Source organism: Aulonocara sp. 'chitande type north' Nkhata Bay, linkage group LG14 (genome assembly GCF_057382095.1).
Source record: "Aulonocara sp. 'chitande type north' Nkhata Bay isolate Kocher_YH1m ecotype deep benthic linkage group LG14, A_spYH_male_GT1.1, whole genome shotgun sequence".
NCBI classification, from domain to species: domain Eukaryota; kingdom Metazoa; phylum Chordata; class Actinopteri; order Cichliformes; family Cichlidae; genus Aulonocara; species Aulonocara sp. 'chitande type north' Nkhata Bay.
The window spans coordinates 8211731-8225878 of NC_141357.1; the positions used below are offsets into that span (position 1 = coordinate 8211731).

At 37.4% G+C, this 14148-nt stretch overlaps 1 non-coding gene across 1 annotated transcript; it reads left to right on the plus strand.

The window, feature by feature from the left end:
• Positions 1-13949: 13949 nt before the first annotated feature.
• On the plus strand, positions 13950-14022 carry trnak-uuu (transfer RNA lysine (anticodon UUU)). Its single transcript has one exon. It is a non-coding gene; the product is annotated as a tRNA-Lys (tRNA).
• Positions 14023-14148: the final 126 nt, after the last annotated feature.

Here is a 14148-nt window from a genome sequence, read left to right on the forward strand (position 1 = left end):
TACATGTATATTAATAGGTTTTACAGGTTTCCCAACAGATAAAGACCTCTATCGTAAATATACTTCACCAAAGTAATTAAGTAGTAGATAAATCACAATAATGTTCAAGTTATTTAAAATTACAGAAAGATTTATAGAAGAACTCCTATAAAATCTTTCTGTAATTTTACAGAAATTATTTATAGAAATGTTTTTTCACAGAGAGGAACTTTTTTTTTTTTTTTACAATTTAAGGCCAAAAAGTCATGCTTAGAGCACTATTTCTTTATCACATGGAAATCCAGACATGCTGTTGAAATTGCTCTTTCCTTTCTAATATAAAGATATCTCTGGCATTAAATGCACAGTTCATCTTCTTTACAATGACAGAAGGGAGCGCTTCACTGGTCCTTTAAGATCAAAGTGGGATGTATGTGGTCCGGTATTTAAATGAGTTTGACAGCCCTGCCCTAGAATATCAATAGTTCCCACTGTGTCTGCGTGGGTTCTTTCTGTTTACTCTAGTTTCCTCCCACAGCTCACAAGAAAAAATAAATATCATTAAAATTTGCAGTCCTGTGTGACCTTCTAATGATAGAGACAAGTCCAACTTAATTTCTTTGTCTTTCACAATCACTGTTCAAATGTAACTTTCAAAAGTAGTTTTAAGTATTTCACAGGAAAAGAGACACTCCTTTCCTTAAACATACTTGCAAGTTAGGCAAAATTAAGCTTCATAATACAGCCTCCACGCTGAAAAGTACAGTGTACTTATAATGTAAAATGGAGAAATATTGTTTGTTTTGTGCAAAATTACCTAGAAATTATGCAGTACTTAAAATTACTTATGGAGTACTTAATTTACTAACAGCATATTTATTTGTTTCCTGTAGAAACCAGATTTGTTACCCCCTTACTCTAGCTTGCATACAATTAAGTATCTGTAGTTAAATATAATTAATATGTAATATCAAATAAAAGAGAGCAACATAATACATAAGACACTCACAATAATCTGATTAAGTGTAAATAACATAAATAATTTAACTAAATGTTGAATGTTATTGTTCAGCACACAAGACTGACAGCACACAATGTGCTTTGAGGTCATTGAAATTCCTTTTAATTACAGGGGAATTACAGCCTTAATCATAGGCTATAATATGAGGGGTTACTTTGTAAAGGTAAGCCTGAAGCATGCTAAGAATAAGCATGAATGGTCCAAAAGTCAACATGCAGAGATAGTTAATGACATTCAGAAATTAATTTAAGTTACTTCAGCCGTTATAAAATCACCAGCACCAATGACATTAACTCAAACTTTAAATTCTTCTTATGTAGGAAACAACAGCAGCCACAGTTTAAACTAAATGAAAGCACAAAGATTCCACTGTTATGCGTTATTTTCAGACTTCTATTGAGAAATATCAAAATTTAAACATTATTTTTATTGTGTGTTTTCTTTTGTTTTGGTTTTATTTTGCCAAAGTCAGACATATTTGATGCCGTTCTAAAAGTGCCATAACACTTCCTTTATGATTTAAATGAAAATGTCACCACTGAAAAGTTTTGAAAAATGACACGATTGGTTCAAAGTTAATGGTCCGTTTCTTTCTAGACTACTGCTGCCAGTGTCCTGCAGCGCTGCCGTCTGGCTGCCACTAATCAGTGTCATCCTGTCTGCAGCACACCACTGTCTGCTCATGTGGTTAACGAATTCTGCAATGACTTAACTCGCATTCAGCCTCGGCCGAGGCAAGACGCTGAGACTTTTGCTGATAACAACATCTTATTTCAGGACACATTTTCAGTCTGCTTACCTGCTTAACTCACAGCTCCATTGTTTATTTCAGTGTTTTCAGCCTTTGTCTACCAAGACAAACACACTAGTCAGTTCATCGCTGAATGTGATGTGGATTTAGTGGATACATCGATATGTTTTAAGAGTGAAAAGTTACATTTTGCCGCAATCGAATTTATATTCATCAAATATCTGTACAGAAGATAAAGAATATAAGAAAATGAGTATAAAAAAATACATTCTCGACAAGGGAGAACTCCCACTCTTGGTCTTACTAGGCGGTGATCATGAGATAGTCAAGAATGAAAGGGATCCTAGAGATCTTTAAATAAAGTTAAGTTAAATTAAAAGTCAAAAATAATCACACTTTTATCTCGTGGTTGAGAGAACAATAAGTTTCATTCAAAAGTTTTTTCATCAAAAGTTTTATTTTTAGATCATCTGCAGTGGTTTGGCTGCCGGAAAATACCTTTGTGGAAGTTTTAGGGACATTCCAGTGTCAACATCCCCTTTATGGCATTCACTTGTGGTCAATGTTTCTTACAGATCTGTTATTGTTTTAATCTTCTGCTCTTAATGTTTAGTGTAGTTGTCATTTTTTACTGATCAAGGGACATGTCTTGTCATAAATCCTTAATCAACCAATTAGCATAAGTTAGCCAAAATGCCAATTTTGCAATCAATATCTTTCTTGATCTTTCTGAAACTAAAATACAGTGGCATTGTTTTTTGTCTGGAAGCAGGTTTTTAGCTCCATTCACTCCTATTCAATGAGGATTTATTGTAACTAGAGCCAAACCACAATTTAAAATTCTGCTATTCTGGTTCCGGCAAGGGGCTCACAGTTGCTAGGCGAAATCAGTCACAAAGGAGTTGCCACACTAAAAACCACCTTGTGATTGCTTTGGATACCCTGATCGCCAATCGTTTGCATGGAAGATGCCAAATTATATGCAAGCACTCACTCACTAACTAGTAGCTGAGTCGTAATAAAACTTGAAGAAACACAAACCATAAGAGGCGAATATTCACCAGGCAGAACCATCTTCTTTTCCAATTTGTGTTGCATTTTTCACAGTCTTCTTAGTTTGTATACAAGTCAAATAGAAACTGCCAGAGCAACCTCCTAGCAACCAAAACAATTGCAAGGAGAGAAAAAACTGAGGTGACCCTTGCACAGCTAATATGTAGATGTAAGAAGGCACTTCCTTGCCCTCACTTCAGTGTGTTTGTTAATACAACAGATGAGTAACCCCAAATTCGGTTACACCATTGTTCAATAACCCTTTCCTTTGAAAACGTTTTCATGGAACAAGCTGAAACGACTGTTAGCCACTGGATCAGCATTCTTGGAGGAAGCTCTCAGGCCCTCAGTGGCTCATTGTCTGTAACTTCCTCCTGCTTCTTCTGCAGTAATATCTGAAGGTACGGCAGTCATATGAGCAGAGCTGTTGAACATGCAACCACTTAACTTGAACAGTTTCCTTCCCACTCTACTCTGCACCAATGGAAGTCATGGGATGGGGATGACAGGGATTATGCGGGTGATTGGGAATATCATGTCTGTGCTCATGTGTGCGCATTTGTGTTGCCACGTGAAAACCTTTAAGAAGTTAACTGAGCAAATGTGTACTATGTTTGAGTGTGTCTTTTTTTACAGTAATGCTAAGGCTGTGCTAATATGATTTTATAAGAATTCAAATCAGGCTTGGGGATCAGATGTGTGTGTGTGTGTGTGTGTGTGTGTGTGTGTGAACATCATGAGATATGGGTTGGCAAGAGACACACTGAGTCTGAGAGACTGCAGTGTGTGTGAATTCCTGACATCCCAGATTGATTTTCAGTGAATCACGGGTTTCATTCCTTGCTATGTGAATGGAGGAGATTATATAACACTGTCTCTCTTGTTTTCTTTTTCCCCCAATTAAACTAGATAAAAGTAGGACTTTTATCTAGTCCCACTAGTAGAACCAAATTTGAAAAGGTTAGCAGGTTAAAACACACACTTAAGACTGTGAACACGATAAACACTGAAACTATGTGTTAGCATTGAAAATTATTTACTTGTTAACATATTGATGTTAGAGTGCCGAGCATAATTGCACCTGGAATACTTTTATGATAATTGAACGGCTGATTTGGGCAGCATTAGCATGAATGCTAATGCTAATGTTTTAGCTAATGCTTAGCTAAAGCCTTGAACATATAGTTACTTTAAATTTACATAATAAATTTATGTTCAGTAGTAAAGTTAAATATGTTTAAGTCAACATGACTACATCATTTGTCATGGCTGTCAATTAAAAAAAAAAAACAGTACAATATTAATATATTATCAGTAATTTGATGTTGAAATCGCCCCAGACAACTGAACCGAATTTCTGGGATTTCCTTACCTGGATGATTGAGCATGTATCAAAAAAATGTCACACAAAGGGAGGTGGAGCTTGACTTGAGTTTCAAATGGAAAACAAGCCTTTATTATGGAAAATTACAAGAAACCGAAAACAAAGCACCAAGGACAGTGGCGAAAACTAAACTAGAACCTAAACTGGGAAAACTATGAGGACTGTGGTAACTATGAATCAACTATGACAACTATGACAAGACATGGAGGAAGGTAACACAGATGACCCGACAAAGACAGAATGAAAACACACAGACTAAATACACACAGGAGGTGATCAGGAGAAGTGGAAACACATGGGAAAACAGCTAACACAAATGAATATCATGACAGCACAGGGAAAAATAACACTAAGCACAATGAACATAGAAACAAGACTTTCAAAATAAAACAGGAAACATAACGAGATGCTGACATGACACGAGCGTGACAACATGAAACACATGACAGACTAAGACTAACATGGTGGACTGACGAAGAGAGCGAACACTGTAGAACAACCAGAGGGAAAAGGGAAGTGGAGATGAAACATTGAGCACAAAGAGAGACTTATAAATTAGAAGTTATAGGAAACGAAACTAGAATAAAACTCAACTGAATCCTAACTAGTAATGCCAACACAAGAACTTAACATATGAACATGACAAGATGCAGACATGACACGAACTGGGTAACGTGAACCACACAGACATGAAACAGGACAGGTTAGACACACGAACCAACAAAGGAGACTAAAGCACCAGGGGTGAAGACACAAAAGGATCTAATAAGGAGGAACTATAACTGAGGATCTAGGAGCTAACGATGATTAAATGGACCAAAACATAAACAATGAAAAACCAAATACAATGAAACTCAAAACACTGGGTGACACAACCCAGGACCATGACAAATAAGTTAGTATTTTGCACTTCCTGTACCCTTTTCTCAAACTCATTTGTTGTTTTGAATGTGATTTCAGGTACATGAATGACATTTTCACATCTTGTTTTACCACATAAAACACACAAGTAAATATCCCAGTTATACAATGAAACTTGTATAATGTGTTATAACTTGTAACTTGTGTATATAACTTGTAACATGCGTCTTGGTCATTGTGTCCTTGGGCAAGACACCCATTGCCTACTGGTGGTGGTCAGAGGGCCCGGTGGCGCCAGTGTCCAGCAGCCTCGCCTCTGTCAGTGCGCTCCAGGGCAGCTGTGGCTACAATGTAGCTTGCCACCACCAGTGTGTGAATGTGTGTGTGAATGGGTGGATGACTGAATGTAGTGCAAAGTCCATAGGGACTAGTAAAGCGCTATACAAATACAGGCCATTTACCATTTAAATCAAACTTGAAATTGCGTGGGATATTCAAAGTCATGATGTTGAATTCAGGGAATTAGTGGTGTTGATGTTATATAACTGTACTATACTCAGTGTTTTATCTCCTTTGACTGTATTCACTCTCCAGAAATCATAAACTTGGAGTAAGTTTGTGGAAAATATCTTGTTGAATAAAGCATGTATGTGTCGTAACTTTTTATTTCTTAAAGCATAAGAGAATAACCAATTAGCCCTTTGTCAAACAAACCAGGACAATGCTAACTTTGAGGCCGACCTATGAAAACCATGATCCCTACACTTCTTTGTAGCAGAGAGGATCCCATTGTTAAAAACAATGAAAACTGTTGGTTTTCTTCTGCTTTTTCGATTGCATTTTGCTTTCAGACTACTTTGTCATGTTAGTCACCGTTTCGGTTTCTTCCTTTCCTGTTCAAGCCAACTTTTCAACCACATACCTACCTACCCATAAATCAGCAGTGAGCTAAGTGGAGTTTGGGTATTTGGATGGCTTCTCCATTGTAGCCTCTTCCTAGGTTGAATTCCTACAATCGATATAATCGGAACAATAAAATTAGCAACAACAACAACAACAAAAAAAGATGCCAGCCATCCTGGAGTTTAATCAGGGCTTAAAGATGCCAGGCAGCACGTGAGTACAGCGTGGTTATCTCTGTAATGAGTGACTATGCGAGTGTCACATGTGCTCCACACATAAACCCAGTGCCCTGGAAATGGTTAAACTTTAACTGGCATTACCCTAATAAATTTCACTCGTGTACAAAAGAAAACATCTATCTTATCTCCACAAAACAAAACACACGATTTCAGGCCGTATAATCCCTGTGAACTGTGTTCTTGGAAATACTGCAGGTAAACTGTATAAGTGGTAAAGGCATGTCTGTCCGTATGTCATTTGTCTTAATTATAGAAGTTGAGCTGCCCAGGTGATCAAACAGTTGTTTGATCATTCATGTGTTTACTGAGCATGTGCGTTCCCGATGTGTTTTAAGCACAGCAGTGGTGTGAAAGGTCTGCTTTTCTTCTTCTTCTGCAAAAAAAGAGTCAGTATTCAGAGTAAAATACACATATTTTCTGTAGTAAACACATCATTTATTGCTCTTGTGGTGGCCAAAGAACTGCACATTACTGCACAGTCATACACAAATACCTGTATTTCCTATATACAGCATATAAACTAGTCTCCTTATATGGTGCACAGACCTTGCCAGGGATTACTTCAGAGAGGGTTTCCCCAAATCAATTTTCTTTATAAGGGAGCACCCTAATATGGCCTCCGCCAAGCTACACAGTCACTGTCTCCCTAATACAGTGGGTGCAGGAACCTCTGGCGTCAACTCAGGGGGGCAGTGACCTTTTCTCTTCCTTTAAATTACTGCAGTTGGATAGATATAAGAGCTAAAGATATCCTATATACCCTAAAAGTGAGCCCCTGGTTGTTTAAACAAAGACAACAACACTTTTGCTGAACCAAAGCAATCATGTGCCAACATGCCATATAGTTAAATAACGTCATATAGTGATTGGACAGGAAAAGTATTATTCAATGTATCGAAATAGTTAGCTTAAGTTGGCTAAAATCAGCTACCATCACAAAAGGGGACACACAAGAGCAATATTAAGAAACCGAGTAAATCCTGATAATTGCAGTAGGTTTAATCCCCAGTCTGCATATAAAATAACCGACTGGCCACAGGATTGCTTTGCACGCTCTGTACGCGATTTGTCATTTTTTTCAAGACGTTTTTGTTGTTCTTGTTATCGTGTTTGTGCTCAGAGGTTAACCAAGAGGCACAAAAAAAGTTTGCTCTCAAAGGTCAGACTAACTTTGTATTTGACTATTTCCAGACAAACCAGCAGGAAGACACCCACCGAACGCTGTTTGCCTCTGCACTGACAGCCAACACAAACACACCGAAAATACATTTCCTCACAAACAGACAGCAAAGAAAAAAATCTATACTCGGCTTGTGCGAAGGGTTGGCCTGTCTAGTTTGAAGAGTTTGTGCAGAGTCAAAACTTACTGCTGTAGAGACAGACTTTTGGGAGACAGGTCTTCCTACTATGCAAAAGATCGTGTTAAGAGGCAAATCGCATTTACTTTTGTAAATAGTAATGGACATAGTAAATGCACAACCTTGCAAAGATGTCCCAATAAAGAAGCAGTCTGTGGGAGCAGGACAGATCACATAAAGGTAGTAATAAGGACCCACGCGGAGTGAATCATGGTTTAATTACCTTACTGTGTATCATTAGAGCAGTACAGTAGATAGTTAAATAGGTTGCAGACAGTATTGGTTAGACTGAGTTATCATGAAATTGAGGGAGCTGGAGGCAGGGCAACTTACTATAGCCGGATGGCTTCAGGGAGATCAACATAGGTTAGATCAACACTAGTTTCACCAAAACTAAAATACACAATATGGAGAAGAAAAATTGGACCCCACTGCATAATCGTTGAATTCAAGTGTTTTCAGTGTCACAAAATCAAACACTTGCTCATGGAGTTTGTAATTTTTTGTTAAAGAAAGAGTCATTGTAAAGGGCTCACTGGATTTAAGCTAGCATTGCGACAAGTCAGTTTGTGAAATTTCTTCTCTCCTAGATATTCCATGATCAGCTTTAAGTGGTATTCATTACAGAATGGAAGTGTTTGGGAATCACAGCAACTCAGCCACAAAGCTTCAGACCACATAAAGTTACAGAGTGAAGTGCTGAGGCACCTCTGGCATTAATATCGGCACAAAAGCTATGCACTGGGAGCTTCATTGCATGGGTTTGCATGGCTGATCACCACGTGCAAGTTTGCCTGATGCATGTCACAATAAAAATCCCTTTTCTAAATTGCATAAAATGACAAATGTTTGTCCGATCACAAATTCATGGTAGCTGCCGCACTTTGAGAACATCAGGAAAATGATATATTTACATAACATTAAGTTCTTCTTGAGTAAAGACCATAATTATATTCCAATTTATGTAACACCAGCAACTGTAAAAACTTGCCACTGTTAGCACGCTAGTTAGCACTAAGCTCGCTGTCTCTACTGACAAAGTATCCTCCTCTAACATAGCTGTTACATAGCCACGAGTGTGACCACTGTGAATGAAGGTGTAAAGCATTCCACACTTAAGACTGTGAGTTCTTCAACTTTCGATAAGTCACTTGTCACTTCCTGTGTTATATATATATATTATATACAGAGGTGGGACCAAGTCATTGTTTTGCAAGTCTCAAGTAAGTCTCAAGTCTTTATCCTCAAGTCTCAAGTCAAGTCTCAAGTAATGTCAGGCAAGTCCGAGTCGAGTCTCAAGTCACTGGTGTAAAAGTCCGAGTCAAGTCACAAGTCTTAAACTTTGAATTTCAAGTCCTTTCGAGTCTTTAAAAAACCCCGAAAAAAAGCATGTTGCAGTTATGCTAAATGTAAATATTAGACCATGTAATTTTAAAATCTGTGTTTTTCTCAACACATGACAAAATAGTGAACTTAGAAAATATACACAAATTGTGAAATTGCACCTCTTTAAAATGCAGCTCAATTAAACCTAGCTCCAAGAATAATTTTCACCGACAGTTCTGAGATTAAGCTGCATGTTATTCTTGGATGCGGTTGTAGGACCAGCTTTAAAATCGCATGACAAAAATATCATACACATTAAAAAGAACTGCATCACCAACGTAGCCTGGACAACATTTGCTAGTTAGATGAAGTCAGCTATCTCATCGTAGCATATTTATATGCATATTTATAATCATACGGTTCTTGGAGTGAGTGCATACACTCATGAAGTTTAGTAACTTCAGGTCACTGCAACAAGCCCAGGTACAGTTTACCGACGGATGGGTGCAGGACCTTGAAACGCACCGTGTAGAACGAAAGACCATCGTACCTATCATAAGTTTACCAGTCTCACAAATCGTCGTCATAAATACACATTCGTTAACCGTTTATTAATAGGACCTTTGAGCTCAACGGTAATTAGTCAGTAGTGGAAATAATTTCTGGTAGCATCACAGAAATGTAGCAGTGACAATAATACTGTATGCTGTAATCGCACTGGGCAATTAGTGATACAAAAACCTGTTTTATCCTGTGAATAAAAGTATATGTTTTTGTCAATGTACCATAATAACAGAAGCGAAACACAATATTGTGTCAGGACAATTCACTATTTATGCACAATAAATAAAGGAGCATAGCGCGACAATTTCTGTTCTTGCTTGTAACCTATATCACCAATTATGTTATGAAAATGACGTATTAACTACTAAAAAACACTGACCTTCGTGTAAATGCTTGGAGCAGACTAACCTGTGAGCTGGAGTGTTCTGGGACGTTATATTTGATCTTTGAATGGCTGAAATCCAGGCCATCCGTCGCCTCTTTGTTACTTCGGAAACATGGCTCGAACAATTTCTCTTCAACGTCGTAATCCGATAACAACCGATCTCTTTACCCGTCGGCTTCCCGTGGCTGTCATGCGACCGGCTATTGCAGTTAATAATACAACGGCTTCTTGACATTTTTGTGTTTCTTTTTATCGCTGTGTGACTGATTTCAATTGAAAGCCTGCGTGCGCTAGTACCTCTTGCCACGAGTTCCCAGAATCCTTTGCGGTTTTACCCCTGAATGACATCACATTTTCAATCTCTATATAATATGCATGTTAAGTTTTATATTTGGGGTGAAATATCAAGTCTTTTCAAGTAAACCGGTTCAAGTCCAATTCAAGTCCCAGGTCATTGGTGTAAAAGTCCAAGTCAAGTCACAAGTCTTAGAACATTTTTTCAAGTCAAGTCTAAAGTCATAAAATTAATGACTCGAGTCTGACTCGAGTCCAAGTCATGTGACTCGAGTCCACACCTCTGATTATATATATAGGTTCTGCAGCATCCGGTCCCGTACCAGCAGACTGAGAGACAGCTTTTTCCATCAGGCCATCAGACTGCTGAACACGTCATAGACACCTCAGCTTCACTACTGGAACTTCAACATTATGCACTCCACACTGTATATAAATGCCACTTGTTTTGCACATATTCAACTCTGTATATTTTATATATTTTATTTATTTATTTTTTTTTTTTATTTATTTATTTTTTTTACTATTTAATTTGTAAAAATGTGTATATACACACACACACACACACACACACACACACACACACACACACACACACACACACACACACACACACACGTAGGAAAATATTTAGTATACACATCCAGAAATGCATACACTATTATATATTGTACATATATTTATTAGTTTCAGGTTGGCCATTCTTGTATTTTGCTCGTTTGTGTTGTTGTGTTTGCACATCTCTGTTGCTTGTGGGGCTCGCACACAAGAATTTCACTCGCATGTGCTGTGCCAGTGTGCCTGCACATGTGATGTGACAATAAAAGTGATTTGATTTGATTTGATATATTTTGAGAGTTGACATAAGACGCAGCCTCACAAAACCATTAGTGTGGCTGTAGCTATACTGACTTATCAGATCGTACCGTAAACTGCAAATTAAAGAGCAGATAAATAATAAGATTAAAAGAAGTGAATGTAATCTTTTTTTCAGCTAATACTCAGTGAACATCAGCTCTACACATAGTTTTTTAGTTTTTTCCCTTTTAACAACATATAAGATTTGGTTTTAGATTTTATACTAATAAAAATCTCATAAAGGCTGCCAGGGCAAATTGCCCTACAAAGGTTTCTGTGGTTTTACGTCATATATTGTCATGTACATGACAACTGAGTTATGACAAAAATGCTATATGAGTAGTGCAGTTCTGATAGAGGGCTCCTCTGTGTCCAGAAGATGTAAGAAAACTAACTGCTTTTGTTCCCACCCTCCCTCCCTTTTAACAGTCAGACAGTAACATGATTACACGAGAAACTTGGGCACATGATCTGACCTTAAGTTCAGCTTCAACTCTAATTATGAAATTAAGTGGCGTATGGATTTTATTCTGCTGCCCAAATTGGAAAACCTCATTTTAGTCTCTGGCGAGAGTTTATCTATTTCTTTCCCCCCTACACTCACACACACAGTTGCCCATAGTAAATGCACAAAGAAACTCTGTATGAAATATTTGGGTTGCACATGGATCCAAACTGGATTGAGATCCAATGAGCCCATAGTGGAGCAACATTTTCCCCGCGTCTGCATTCATCATATCAAACATGTCATACATCAGTGGCAACAGAAGGCCCTTTCTTTTAAAGACTGCAGGATCCAGTCTAGTAGTTGCATTACATAGCCACTGCATTACAGCCGCAAGACGCAAACCACCTTTAGCAGCCTCTAAACCCTCCTGAATGGGAACCTGTCTAACTACCTACACCTAGAAGGGGCCTATCTTGTGGGTTTGGGGGCATCTTACATTAACTTTAAGGGGTCACATAAGGAATATATGTTAAAGAAACAGTTTCTAAACTTAAACAAACATGTATATATATATATATATATATATATATATATATATATATATATATATATATATATATATACACATATATATAGTGATATACTGTAGGTTTTGTTGTTGTTGTTGTTTTTTGTTTGTTTGTTTGTTTTTTTTAATTTAATCACCACTGGTAGCAGCACTGAGCATCTGTGTATGTGAAAATAATAACCTGTCATGTAACACACATGACATACTGGCACTCTGCTACAAGCATAATGATTAAACCAAAAACATGATTACTGGAATGCGGCTTGACAAGTTATATTTTTCAGAATTCTTTGCTTGTTCGATACAATGAACAGAGATGGGCAGTAACGCGTTACTTGTAACGCGTTACTGTAATCTGATTACTTTTTTCAAGTAACGAGTAAAGTAAGGGATTACTATTGCAAAATCAGTAATTAGATTACCGTTACTTTCCCGTAGGAACGCTGCGTTACTGCGTTACTAAAACCCTGATTTTTTTGCGAGAATGTCTCATGACAGTGACGTAAGCAAGTGCGACGTTGGTGACAGCAGCTGTGTGCAGATCAACAATGGATAATATATCGAGTGCGGGAGAGAGTATGAGCGTGCAGCGTTTAAAGTGTGGAAGTACTGACCTTACTTTGAGTTTGATTCCATAAAAAGTGACAAAAACATTAGCGTCCATCGTGCGTGGGAAGAAAACTTCTTTTTACAGCGAAAAAAACCCCTAAACTTCCGAGCAAGCACCGAGTAGCTACGACGTGATGGGAAACTCACAGAGACACTCGCGCGGATTCTTCAACTGACCGCAGCACACCTGCACCAGGGTAACCCTCCGCCTACCCTGCTCCTGCTTTACAGGTGAAAATAGAGCAAAAGGACCGCTGAGTCTTTGACTTTATTTATTTTCTGCTGTGTTTTACTTGCATCTGTTTGAAAGAGTGAGTGAAAACACAAAAAATATTTTATTTTATGTGCTGGAATGTGTAGAAAATAGGTTTAAATGTTAAACTAATTTATTCAAGTCAGAGAATGTTGCATATAATTAAATGTTTTGCTTGATGCATAAAGTTAAAAGATTAAAACTGATAAAACAAGTTAAAAAAAGAGACTTTTCCATTTGATTACATTTTGTATGATGGATTATGTAGAAAAAGTAGAATTGGGCTGAAAGATCTATCACTTTATCACCTCTTCAGGTTGTAAATCGTGTTTTTAAAAAGTAACTAAGTAACTAAGTAACTAAGTAATTAATTACTTTTGAAAATAAGTAATCAGTAAAGTAACGTTAGTTACTGATTACTTTTTTCAAGTAACTTGACCAACACTGACAATGAAGTGTCACGTAACAGCTGCTTCCCAGCAGTAAATGCTTGATAGGCATAGTAAGTGTCAAAACAGGTCATTGTAACGTGATTTCACTTATCCAAAAAGGTTTGGATCATGGCTACCTTTTATTTGACAAGCCACTAAATTATCAACATGTTGTGTCCTCAGTCATGACAACTGACCTTTAGAAGATAAATTATTGAAATTAAATAATGATATTCAGTGAGTTTAATTATTTTAAAATGTAACACAAGTACATTGTAAGTAACTGTAATTAAAATACCTAAAAATGAACAGTAATCAGTTACTCTACTTTTTCAGTGGAAAAGTAATTTAATTACAGTAATGCGTTACTTAGTAACGCGTTACACCCAACACTGCTTCTGAGGTATCTGGAACACAGCATTAAAAAGCAATTGCTGAGGTTATTGTGGTTACTTAACATATTTTATATACAGTCTGTGATCACAACACTAACAAAATGACTGCATAGATGGTTGCGTTAAAAAAATGGGAGGCAGGAAAATAATAAATCCTTGTAACTACAAAACTACTCTAGGTGTTATTGCATTTTTAGGGAGCTTCGCTTTTAGAAGTTGAACTACAGATTTGATGGAGAATTAAATACGTTGAAGCCACCATGACCAGAGCCCGGATAGCTCAGTCGGTAGAGCATCAGACTTTTAATCTGAGGGTCCAGGGTTCAAGTCCCTGTTCGGGCGGCGGAAGTTTTAAATATCGAGACTAAACACTGAGCATAAACAAAACCCAAACTGGAACTACATGATATAATTTTTAGGAGTCGTGATTATGTAGTTCTCCAACTAAATGCTGTGGCTTGTATTCAG